The sequence below is a fragment of the Condylura cristata genome, unplaced genomic scaffold (genome assembly GCF_000260355.1).
Source record: "Condylura cristata isolate star-nosed mole 26May11 unplaced genomic scaffold, ConCri1.0 scaffold00015, whole genome shotgun sequence".
Classification (NCBI taxonomy): domain Eukaryota; kingdom Metazoa; phylum Chordata; class Mammalia; order Eulipotyphla; family Talpidae; genus Condylura; species Condylura cristata.
The window spans coordinates 40,132,250-40,145,892 of NW_004567116.1; the positions used below are offsets into that span (position 1 = coordinate 40,132,250).

General features: G+C 36.5%; 1 protein-coding gene across 2 annotated transcripts in view; it reads left to right on the plus strand.

Annotated features, from left to right (window-relative positions):
- Positions 1-13,643, plus strand: part of UVRAG (UV radiation resistance associated) — a 238,662-nt gene that overhangs the window by 50,393 nt on the left and 174,626 nt on the right. The window lies entirely within an intron of this gene.

Consider the following 13,643-nt stretch of genomic DNA (forward strand, 5'->3'; position numbering starts at 1 on the left):
TCAGAGATGTTTGAGTCTGCTGATAATGCAGATGAGTTATAGCAAACCCTTAAATAATTTGAACAAGAGATTAGAAAGATTTGCTTTTTTTAAAGTTTGGGGACTCTTCGAGAACCACAGGGGAACACTGTTATAGTTTGAAGTTGGTTTGGTAGAAGTTGGTGAATAAGGCAATGTGGTCTGGAGAGAGGTTTTCTAGGTAGATAATTGTTAGGGTTGTTAGGGACCACGGGAAGTGAAAACTGTTGGCCAGGTCCTTAATGCTGTCAACTGGGATTTCAGATTCCAATGCAGGATTTTTGTCTTTAATATCAACCTATAAGATATCATTGCCTGAATTTTCTTTTGAAGAGAATATTGACAACTGCCTGGGTGAATACATACCGCTAGTGGCTAAGGATAAGAGTTTTAGAATCTGATGTAAATTAATCTTTACTTCTGTTTACCTATGAAAGACATTGGGTATATTGAGTAACTGTTTCTTTATCTGTGGACATAACGACTTCTACCCATCAGAAGTTGTTTTGAGGATTAAAGGTGATAATATATATTACAAGCTTGGCACTTGCATTAGTAAATGGGAATTGCTACTCACTAGGCTCTAAGCCATATGATAAGAGGGATTATGTCTCTGTTACTTATCAGCATATCAGCATTGTGCCCCTAGCATGTAGTTGGCAAATTGCTGATAAATGTAGAATTAATTGAGATCAAAGTAATGATTGAGATTAAAAATCTTGAGGTGAAGGTAGTTCTCTCTCCCACTCTACTTTACCCCAGATTCGAAGTTTTATTTTTATGAAGCCACACTCAAAATAGCTCTGTTGTAGAAAGCTGCGGAAAAGCTTTAGTTGGTTAAGAATTCCTCCTCAGATTGAACAACAAAAAAAAGACAGTGGTAATGTCTTCAGAGTCCAGTAGATGGCAGTGCTTTCTCATTTTAATGGAACATAGACTAGGTGTGGAATCCAAGTAAAATGGATCAAATCTTTTTGGATGTGAAACCCTCAGGAGATTGAAATAGCAATTGGTGACTAATTTCACAAACATAAACACATAACTTTACCATCCCAACTGTAGCATCAAGTTGATATGAAAGATTAAGGGACAAGTTTTAGCATCTTTTTTGAGAGCCTCTGCCCTGAAATTCCCATACTTCATTATACTTTGTAAAGTAGAAAACCTGAACTCTAATACCGGCTTCATTTTAGTACACAACAACTGTGTTCCTTGAACAAGTCACCTAACTTCTCTTAGTTTTATGTTCCTTTTCTCAAAAGTAAGAAAATCCTAATTAGCTGGAAAGAATATTAGAGTTATTAGCTCAGTGCTCTTCTTTCATAGATGATGTCTTTCATGGATGAGGAAAGTAAGACTTAGGGATCCTCCCTAACTCTTGACAACATAGCAAGTTAGTTTCATGGTACAGAGGATAACTCGGATATAGTTATGTATAATCATATCATCCATAAAAGATAATACCATGAAATTACTACATACATACTTTCATAGCTCCTTTGCTTTTAAAGATAGAATTACTATGTTTCTTCCTTCCCATTCCATTCCATTCTTACAACAGCCTCTGAGGGAAGGCAGTACAACTATTAGTAGTAGTAGTTTTAGTTGTTGTGTAAGCAGGCATCTAATAAGTATCTATAATAAGCACTTGGAGAATAAACAGATGCTCAAAATAACAGATGAGGTAGTAACAGAACCAGGATCAGAACACTCTCTAGGTATGTACTTTTTGATTATAACATGTCACCTGTGAAAAAGTGATAGCTAGATAATTTTTATCGTTTAAGTTTTTTTGAGCTTTTCACCATCATCTGACTTGATCAGCTGTGATTGTGATTAAGTCTTTACCTTAGAGCGATATAAGTGGACACGTATCAGTGTTTTCCTTTTCAGAGGAAAGATGCTGAGCCCAAAAAATTTGGAGATTTTCGTTTCTTTATAAACCTAAGAAATTAGAAAAATGGCTGTTTCCTCCTCTAGTCAGATTAATGGGTACTAACTTGTTTCCAAAGCACGTCCCACGTAGTATACAAGCAAGACATTCAAAAGTAGGGATTAAGTGTCTTGAGTTTTAATAAGAGAAAGCATCTGTCAGTACAGCAGCAAGCATGGTTTGGAAAAGAACTCAGTCCTACACATCATCTACTCAGTTTTCCTTGTGTGCCATCCCCACACCCCCATTTCAGAATATAAGAAATAGTTTCGACACATCCTTGGGAGCTATTTACAGTAGCTTCCTGCTTTATTATAAAACGTCCAGGTTTAAATCCAGGGTGGAGCTACCTTTTTGAATTATGAGCTGGTGTGATAGCCTGGTAATGGCTGGTTGTAGAGCTTATGAAAACTACCACTGCTGGCTTTCAGCTGAGTACCTTCTGTGTGGCAGGCACTACAGCAGATACTTTGTTTTTATTTAATCTGCATCACAACTCCACAAGGTAGTTATTTTCCTCATTTTATAAATATACTGCTACTGAAGATAACATGACTGAGCTGAAATTATAGCCAGCTAGTGAGTAGCAGATCCGTGATGTGACCCCAAGTCTGATTTATTCTGACTTCTCTTCACCACTGTGCTGAGTGACATCTCTCCCTTTCTTCCTGCTGCCGTATGTATTGCAGAGTGCCAAGTCTCTATCTTTATATTTAACAAACTCTCCTCTTGGTGCCTTGTGAGAATCAGATGAGCGAGCACATGAGAAGTGCCTTGTATAGTGTCTAGTGCATAGTTCCACGGGCTTGGGATGTAGAAGTGAGCGTGGGCACGCAGGACCCATCAGCAGTCAGTCCGCTGAAGTCCACATGAGCTCCGTGCATTAATCGTTAGTTGGCTTCCTTCAGAGTCTTTTTTTTTTTTCCTACTTTTCGCTTGGATCAACTTGACTTCTGACAGATGTTTGTAAAATCATCTTATCCTGTAATTCATATTTATAAATCCTGCTGCTGCAGTGTGGTCCCCATTCTCTCTCTACACTGAAGCCAGAGAATAAGCTGGGAAAATGCCACATTTCCTGTTATGAATTTGGAGGATCTTGTGTTCTTAGCACAATTTTTGAGCTTTTCTGAATTTTAATACTGGAAAATTCAAAGCCAAGCATGGTTCTTCTTATAGATATTTTAGATTCTTGAAAAGTAAATAGAAGCAGAGTTTCAGGCTCATCCTTACTACGGAATGCAGAAGGTTTAAAATCTATTTTTTTTTTAACTTTAATTTGAAAACTTATTTTTCTGTCCTCTTGTAGATCTATGATGAGGGCATTCTTGACTTTCATTTTAGTTTGTCATAGTTCATTGGGCTTAAAGTTCTATAAAGCTGGGACCCTTCTTTTTTCAATCTCTTACTAATGCTAGTTAACATGTCACTGTGGCCTTCTCTTCCTCTCTCTGACAGTGCCAGTGACTTGTGTGTACATCTGTCTTCCTATTAGGAGATACGCTCGCTTAGGACTGAGGTTGTATCTTGCTTACTCTTAGATTACTTCACATAGCATTGCTCAGTAACTTTTTCCCCATGAGTGAAGGAAGTCTGTTAGGAGTATATAGCTCCTATCTATTCTTAATTACACTTTTCACTTACAAGTAGCTTCTTTCACAGGGTCACCTTCAGCCCTCACCAGTAGCATTGATGACACTCAGTTCACTTCATATTTAGAGAGTATGATTATGACTGCAATTATTTTTTGAGGTCACTTAAAACATTGATGTAAGAACATGAATCTCTTCATCTCTTTTGACTTGAATTAAAAAGAACTGATTTTAGTTTTAGGATCTGTGTACTTTTGCTTAATAGCAGTATTCTTATTTCTCATTGCATCCCACTGTTTTGAGAGAGAGGAAAACATCTTCTGTTGTCTTGTACTTTAGAACAAACTGAGGGAATATGTATTCTGTTCAGGCTGGGTGTGTAAGGAGAGCCCTCACCTTCCCTCAAGCTTCGCATCTGGCCTCATCAGCGCTCAGAGGAGGAGGGCATCTGAGACTTGAAGGTGGTTGACAGAGATACTTGCACATTTTTCCACATTGTAAACCTGACTGACACACAAAAGTGTGTTAGTGTGCAAGTGAACATATACATATAGGAACACAGGCTGCCTTTTGACCCATCAGGTAGCTATTTTAACTGTAGTCGTAGTCGTACAAATCAATATTATTTATATATTTTTTCGATATTCTATTTTTAAAAAGTTGTATTCATTGCATTTGAAAACTGGCTCAAGTAGTAGGATGAGACATTTCCCAACTTTGTATCATAATTTCTTATTCTACCTAAGTAAATAGAAGGAGTATTTGTGAAGTTTGCTTGTAGCTTTAGAATAACATGTAAAAGAACACCGTCAGTCCTGCCAAGGAAAACTTTCCAGGGAACCTTAAACTATTGTCCTCAGTTTTCCACTTGAGTCTTTTGTCCTGTCATTAATACAGTGTGTCTGGGTGACACATGTCCCTCCCTCTGTATCCTCAGTCTCTATATCCAGTTATCTAGATTGGTGTCTTGTTCCTGACCTCAGGGGAAATCTTCTAGTTTTCACCATTCTTGTATTGGCTGTTGGTTATGTTACAAAGTTGGGAACGTTACTTGTATACATTCTTTATTATACTGAGGTAGGTTCCTTCTGTTCCCATCTTTCTTAAAAGTTTTCATCATGAATCACCAGTACGGATTTTTTTTGGTAACTGTTCCTGTGCTCCTTAAGTACATTTTAAGTTCTTTCTAAAACGAGACCCGAGGCACCCTGAGGTTCAGGAATGCACCTGGACCTGGCCCATTGCCTTCTTGTATATGTGTTTGGGTTTTCACTCATCAGTATTAAATGCCGGGACATAAGATGTGACAAAAGAGGCCTCCCTCCATGGATGAATCCTTTGCTCATTTCAGAGGAAGTAGCACAGGCCAATGTAAAAAACAGGAATTTTTCCTTGGAGCTGGGTTGTGAACAGAATCGCCTGCATCAGCACCAGTCTTTTCCTGGATCCTCTCCCTCCACTTTCTGAAACTAAAGCAGAGAATAATCTTTGAGGTCCTCCCTGGTAGTGCAGTGGGTAAGGATGCAGCTTTGCAAGCTGGCACAGCTGCATCAGTGAGAGTTCAATCCCCCGCCCTGGTGGTGATCCACCTGGCTGGCAAACCTCTCCTGACCCACCTGCTGCTCCCCTCAGCAGTGTATTTCATGGATCTGCCTGTTCTGCTCCCCACTCTGTCTCTGGTGAAGCCTTTTACTGTCCCTACACCTCTGGCTTTTACCCCATTTCTGTATGGTAAATAAATAAATCTTTTAAAAAAAGAAAATAATCTTTGAAGATACATAGTTTCAAAAAGACAAAAACATGCTTCCAGTACACAGTGCTAAGGTATTCTGGACTTAGTCAGCTGCTGGATGAACTGGTTGATACATTTATCTTAATAGCCAGGTGAGTCCCTCACCTTGAGGAAGCCTACTTCATTCTTGGTAGCATGATGACTTACTGACAGCTGGAAAGAGCACAAGAACCCTGAGATTGCCTGGTTCCCAGGAAGGCATTTCATGAACGAGGTTCTCCAAGCAAATGTCACCCAGTTTCCCCAGGTGCTCCTCAAGCACTGTGTTTCTCAGAGAGATAGTCTTATTCTTGACTTTGGCTTGTCACATTTTAAGATTAGTTCCCAGACAGATTGCAGATTTGGAAATTCCCAGGTCACTTGAGGCTCCATTTTTGGAAGCATTTTTTCAGTTTGAGGGGTCACTTTGACAAAGACACCATAGAAAATCTTTTTCAGGCAAAATTGTGCAATGATGTTCTGCATCAGTAAACTCACCCCACTAATCCTTTGGATGTGCACAACAGAGGTCAAGGAATGTTTATCTGGCACTTCCAAGCCATGACGTTTCATGTCTAGTGATCTGAGGCATTTAAACTGTGTTCATTGTCTTTCCTCTGCTTCTTCTTTTCCAAAAGTGCCTGGTTTGCCCGGGGCTTTGAGGACCTGATAGTAAGCCTTTTCAGAAGATTTTCTGGAACCAAGGGGATCTTTTATTCTTTACTCCAGGCCACTGTTCTTCACAGCCATCTGTGAAGCCTTTACTGCCACAACCTTTCATGACACCAGCAAAGAGTTTCTGTTGGGTGGGGTCAGATCACCCCCTTGCTCCCCTGTCTTCCCGTGCCATTGGCTACTACTCTTGTCATTGGTGTGTGCTGAATCTTATCAGGTGTCTTTTCTGTATCTGTTGATGTTATCAATTGATTTTTATCTTTGCTTTTGTTGATATGATGCACTGTATTCATTTATGTGTATGAAATCATCCCTGCATCTCTGAGATAAATCCTATTTAAATGATCATCATCTGTAGCCCTATGATTAAATTATCAAATTCGATTAGTTTATTTTTTGTTGAAATTTTTGTATTACAGTTCCTCATGGATACTGGCTTATAGTTTCCTTTTGCTATCTTTATCTGGTTTTACTATTAAGGTGATGTTGGCATTGTAAAATGTACTAGGGAGCCTTCCCTCTCATTCTGTTTTCAGAAACATTGAACAAAGATGAAATTCATTTTTCTTTTAAGGTTTGATAAAATTCATTTGTAATTGGTCCTGGGCTTTTGTTTTGGAGAAGTTTTTGGATTGTTGTTTCAATTTCCATACTCATAATCAATTTATTCAACTCTTCACAGCTTCTTGATAAACTAAACCTAGGAATGTGTCCATTTCTTCAAGGTTATAAATTTATTGGCAGAGTTGTTCATAGCAATTTCTTATGGTGATTTTTCCTCTTATTTCTGTCTTTTATTAGTGTCTTTTTTTTGGTATTCCAGCTAGCGGTTTGTCTGTTTTGTTCATCTCCTTAAAGAACCATCTCTTAGATGCATTGATCTGAATTTTATTTATTCTTTGATCTCTATTTTCTTTTTTATTACTTTCTTCCTCTATTAACTCAAGGTCTTGTTCCTCTTCTTCAGGTTGATTTGGGTTTGGTATTGGTTGTCTATTTGGTTCTTTTCTTGCTTCTGAATGTGGGCCTGTATGGCAGTTGTCTTCCTTTTTCACACTGCTTATGCTGTATCCATAGATTCTGATAGTTTGTACCTTTGTTTTCAGGGTATTTTTTAATTTTTATTTTAATTTCCTCTTTTATCCAGTAGCTATTAAGCAACATATTATTTAGTTTCCATGTATTTAGTTTTCCTGTTTTTTAAAAAATTGTTAATTTCTAGTATTGTAACAATTTTTTTTTAATTGTTAATTTCTAGTATTATAATATTATGGTCAGAAAGAGTACTTGGCCTAGTTTTGATCTTTGTAGTTTTAGTGACAGCTGTGTCTTAATACATAGTTTAGTTTTGGAAATTCTGTATATGCACTTGAGACAAAATGTGTAGCAGTTTTTGGTCAAGTGCTCTGTAGATGCCTGTAGGCCTGTTTGGTCTCGCTCATTTCAGACTTTTGTTTCCCTATTGATCATAGTTGTAAGTACACCACCAGCTCCCCTAGTATTGCTGCATCATCAATATTTTTCTTTAGCTTTGCCAGTAACTGTCTTACGTATTTTGATGATCCATCATTCCAAACACATATATTTTTTAGTATTATTTAATTTTGTTTTATTAGGCCACTAATCATAATGTAATGTCTGTTTCTGTGATTTCATACGTTTTTAAATTGGAAGTCTATTTTATCTGATAGCAGTAGACATTTTTGGCTATCCACTTGCTTGTAGGATTGTTTTCCAGCTTTTAACTCCAAGTCTTTGGTTGTGTTTGGTGTTAGATGGGTTTCTTGAAAGCCACAGAAGGGTGGGCTTTGTTTCATAATCCGTTCAATTGTTCTTTACTTTTTTTTTCATTCTATACTTTTTAATTGATGAAAGCCATTTACATTTAAGGTGATTGAGATGTAAGTACTCACTGCTATTTTTTTCTTCACTTTTGTCTTTTATTTTATTTTTGATATCTTCCTCTTAGATTTTGTTTAGGATATCATATGTGTTACTTCTGTTGACTTGCTTGAAGCTTGTGCTGAGGTTTGGATGTGATAGACTATTTTTGTGTCTCAAATTCTGATGGATAAATTGTTACTTTCCTCTTCTTCTATATTTTATAATTCAGATACTTTCCTCTTCTTCCATATTTTATAGTTCAGATAATGCTTGCCTCCATAGTTGTTGTTCTGTTGCTTTATAATAATCCGTTTAGCATTTCTTGTAGGTATGACTTGGCATTAATAAACTCTCGTAACTTTCCCCTTTTGGTGAAATTCTTTACCTTAACTCTCCTTCTGTCTTGAACATTAATCTTATGTCATAAAACTTTCTCTGTTTTTTCTTTGAGTACCATCAGTATTTTTCCTGCTATTCCCTTCTTGCCTGTGGGATTTCTCCTGAAAAGCCCATGGGCAGTTTACTTGTGGTCTCCTTATAGGTTACCCTTTTTTTCTCTTGATGGTTTTAGTATTTTGTCCTTGTCATTTGCTTTCAGTCGTTGTATTAGTGGTCTTGGTCCATGTCTGTCTGCCTGGTACTGCTTTGTTTGGAACTTTGGACCTTTTGCATCAGGATGTCTAGTTTGTCCCCCAGGTTGAGGAAGTGCTCAGCACATTCTTTCTTTAAATAAATTTTCTATGCCTTTCTCTTCTCTTTTTGGAACCCCCAAAACTAGAGATGTTTCTCTTTAGGTCATCCCAAAGGTCTCCTACAACCCCCAGAACTATAAATACTGTTTCTCTTTAGGTTATCCCAAAGGGCTCATATTACTATTTTCATTGAAAAAAATATTAGTTGTTCATGAATACTAAATTGAATAAATATATACTAGTGTTGTTAATACTTGGCAATTAGTTCTATCCTGCAAGTTATTTCACTATAATTACAGTTTTAGTAAAGAGCAGTCTTGTGATTGTCATTGCAACTTAAAAAAACTCAAAAATTGCTGCTCAGGTCTGTGAACTATAGTCCAGCAAATGTTTTTGTGTTACTTGAACTAAGAATGGTTTTTACATTTTATTAAAAATCTTGAAGGAGAATACAAATTAGACTGTGATGGAGATGGCCTGTGCCACAAAACCTAAAACATTTACTTTCTGGCCATTTCAAACCAATCAATGGTTTGTGGGGAGACCATTGATTTAGAAACAACTGATTATCCACCTGGAATTTTCTAGGTCTTTCTCTTTCTCTCTTGCTCATTGGATATGTGAAATTATGTTTCCTTAAACAGTTTAATAGACACTCACCCAGATTATCCCCTTCCTTGAAAAGGAATCATTAGGCCTGGCTTCACAAGAATTTTGAGTGACATGTAAATCTCCTCTGGGCTCTTTGGCACTTGGCAGTATCTCACACAGATAACCAGATACAAATGAGCCATTTCTTTCCATTATAATCCTTCATCAGAGGTCTGTCGGGATCACACATCTGGCGAAGTTAGATGTCATTCAGAACAAGGCTCTTAGCATATTTCAAGAATGTTAATTGCTAAGTGGTGGCTGAAGCAGAAGGGTTCCATAATGTCCTTAAGAGTTGCCTTAAATGTCCTAGGCCCAGAATTTTAGAACTGGAAAAGGTCTTAAAGATCATCAAATATAGCATGGTCATTAAGGACATGAACTGTGGAGCCAGACTTCATGGCTCTTCTACTTAATCCTCTCTGTGTTCTCAGTTTCTTCACCTTTAAAGTGGGGATAATAATAGCACGTTTCAGAGAGTTTTCTGAGTATTAAATCTGTCAACACTGAACATATTAACCTTTAAAATATTAATGTGATCATGAAAACACAAAACTTCCTGGGACACTGTAACTACCTATGAATGGTGCTCATGTGTGTATTCATTTATTATTATCATTTTTATTAGGAATAGTCTCATTTTATTGTAACAGAAACTGAGGCCTGGAGGAGTTAAATGGCTTTCTTACACAGGCAGAGGATGGAGCTCTGCTTTTTTGGGGGAATGCTCTTGCCCTTATAATATGTTGCTTTGACTTGTATGTTAGTGGGTATGGACAACTTTTTCAAAAGAAAAAAAAATGGCAGTTTTTTTGAAGAAAATATGAAAGGTAAAGGGGGAACATCATTTATCATTTCTTCTGAGCATCTTAAAAGTACTTCTTAGTATCTTTTATATGAATTCTGTAACCCATGTATAGGCCAGGCTCCTGTCTCTGCCCATTTTCTCCTTATTTTCAGGATTTGTGGATTATTTCACAGCGGTCTTTCTTCTTTTTTTCCCCAAGATTTATTTATTTATAAATACAGAACTGGGGTACAGACCAGAGGTGCAGAGGCAATGAGAGGATTCACCAGAGACAGAGTGGGGAGCAGAACAGGCAGATTGACAAGTACACTGCTGAGGGAGCAGCAGGCGAGACAGGAGAGGTCTGCAGCGCCATGTGGGTCACCTCTAGGGCCCGGGATCGAGCTCACACTGAAGTGGCTGCAGACAGCTTACAGTGCTGCATCCTAACTCATTGCGCTACCAGGGAGGGCTGTCTTTTTGTTTTTTTTTTTTTTTAACTGAAATGATATTTACACAGTATGCATTTCACCATGATAAAGTGTACATATAGCTCAGTGGCTGGGGGACGTTCACAGTGCTGTGTAGCCACCATGTCTGCCGGTTGCCATTCACTTTCATCATCCCACAAGAGAACTAGTAGCTGTTAAGTCCTCACTCTCCATTTTGCCTTCTCCAATCTTGTCAGACACTAATCTGCTTTTGGCTCTATGAATTCATCCTTTTTAGAATTTAATGTAAATGTGGTCATACAACATGTAACATTTTTGTATCTGGCTTCTTTCACTTAGCATAGTGTTTTTGAGCTGTAGCCATAACATGGGTCACTGTGTTGTTCATTTTTATGGCTGAGTAATATTTTATCATATGGATATTTCACATTTTGTTCAACTATCGGTTGAGATTTCATTTATTTCTACCTTTTTGCTGTTGTGAATAGTGCTGCTATGAACATGTGTGTAGAAGTATTTGAGTACCTGTTTTCAGTTTTTTTTTTTTTTTTTTTTGGTTTATATTTAGGAATGGAATTGCTTGGTTATATAGTAATTCTGTATACCATTTTGGAGAGTTGCCAAACATGTTTCCATAGTGGCTGGCCATTTTACATTCCCAAGAGCAATGTGTAAGAGTTCTAATTTCCACAATCCTTGCCAATATAGGTGTTTTGGGGCCTTTCTTTTCTGGGAGTTTTATCATTAGTAACTCAACCTCTTTATTTGTGTTATCACTTTGTTAAATTAACACTTGTTTAATGCACCACAGGATGATGAATGGTGAGCCATGATTCAACAGTAGACCACAAGTGAATTGAAATAAAGAAATACATTACTCACAGTTCCTGGAAAGTATAGGACATACTTCAAGGCAAGGGGTCACATTGCAGTGGGGGTGTAAGTGTGGTAGTTCTGGTAAGACCTGTGGGAATTACCTCAAAATGGTACATGTGACTTACCATGGGAAATAGGGATGATTACTGATTCCAAGGGCTCTGGGAAAGTTATACTAGGTTGTTGTTCATAATATTCTATAATTCCTTTTGTTTCCATAGGCTTGTGATAATGTTACCACTTTTTTCTTCCTTGATTTTAGTAATTTGAGTCTTCTTATTATTTTCTTTTCATTTGAATGGCCTTTACTTGTGGCTGGGTTGTTTTTAGCTGCATATTGGTGACCGTAGATGATCTCTTTAATGCTAAAAATTAAAAAATATTGGGCAGGTTTTTTTTTTGCATAAAATAAGAAAAATGAAGTAAAACATCATCAGTCATTTTTCCTGAGAATCTTAACTCTACTTATAATGTAGATTTAGTGTTGTTAGGTTTTTCTGTGAGTTTATCTTTTCAAGGAATGAGCTCTTAGTTTTGTTGATTATATGTTGTTGTTGTTGTTTTAATTTTTCATTTCATGGGCCTCTAGTTTTTATTTCTTTCCTTCTTCCCTTGGGTTTAGTAGTTGTTTTTTTTTTCTTCCCTAGACTCTTAAGGTGGAAGGTTAGGTTGTTGGTTTGGACATTTTTCCTTTTGAAACAGATGTTTACAGCTATAAATCTCCTTTTTAGTACTTTTCCCACTGCATCCTGTGTAATGACATACTATGTTTTAATTTTTATTTACCTCAAAATATTTAATAATTCACCTCCGGTTGTTTAAAATCATTTACTTTGTAGTTTGGGAATTTTACGTATACTTCTGTTATTGATTTTTAGTTCCATTCCATTGTGGTCACAGTAGATACTTCATATGATTTCAGTTTTTAAAAACTCATTGCGACTCGTGTGGCTAAACATATGGTCTGTCCTGGAGAATGTTCCATGTGCACTTGAGAACAATGTGTATATGGCTGTTGTTGGATGGAACATCCTGTACACTTTTTTACTTCTTATTGATTTATAGGTGTGTTCATGTCTTCTATTTCCTTGTTCACCTTTTATGTAGTTGTGCTGTCGTTGTCAGGCTGTTTCCACTTTAGTTTTGTTAATTTTGCTTCATATTCTTTTTATGTTGTTACATGTGTACATATTTATACTCATCTATAAACTGCTTGACGAGTTTTTCATTATATAATGTCCTTTTTTGTCTCTAACATTTTTTGTCTTCAAGTCTATTTGTCTGATATTAGTGTAGCCGCTCCAGTTCTATTTTGGATAATGTTCCCATGGAATATCTTTTCATTCTTTATTTTTCGTACTAATTGCTCATTTTTTTTTTTTGGTTCTAAAGTGCCCCTCTTATAGATGACATACAGTGAGTCATCTTTAAAGTGTCTGTTCTGCCAATCTCTGCCTTTTAATTTGTGTATTTAATCTGTGCACACTTTAATGGAATTAATTACAGGTTTAAAAGGATTTTTTGCCATTTTCCTATTTGTCTTTTTTTGTTTCTCATTTCTCCATCACTACCTTCCTTTGTGTGATGTATTTTCTCATGTAACATTTTGATTCCTTTCTTATTCCTTTGTTATATATATCCTTTAGTTATTTTCTTAGTGGTTGCCCTGGAGATTAAAATTAGCATTTTTATTTATAATAGTCTAATTTAAATTAACACCGATTTATTTAAATACTGTACAAAAATATTATTTCTGTATAACTTTGTTCTCCCACCCACATCTTAACAATTGTGTGCCCTTTCGATACTGATTTATGATTGCAACATGTAATTGTGTAATTGATTTTTAAATGTGCACTCAGAATAAACTTAGTCAATAATAACATGTTACTGTTTTATCCTTGTATTGCTGCTTCGATTTGCTAGTATTTTTCTAAGGATTTATGTTTCTCTGTACTTGAGGGATATTATTTTATAATTTCCTGTGTGAGAGCATGGTATCCTTGTCAAGTTAGAATTGGTAAAGCTGGTTTTGTGAGTTGGATATTGCCCCTACCCCTGTTTTATGAAAGGGCTGTTTTAAATTGGCATTATATCTTACGTATTTAATAAAATCTATCAGTGAAACTGTGACCTAGATTCTTTTTGGGAGGTGGGGAAGATTTTCAATTACTTATTCACATAAAAAATAGAAATTTCCCAGCTGTTGTCTCATGGTCAGTTTTGCCATATTGTTTTTTCTTTTTCCCCTAAGGAATTTGTAGAATTTTTCTGAGTTGTCAAATTTGTTAGCATACAGTTGTTTATAATCT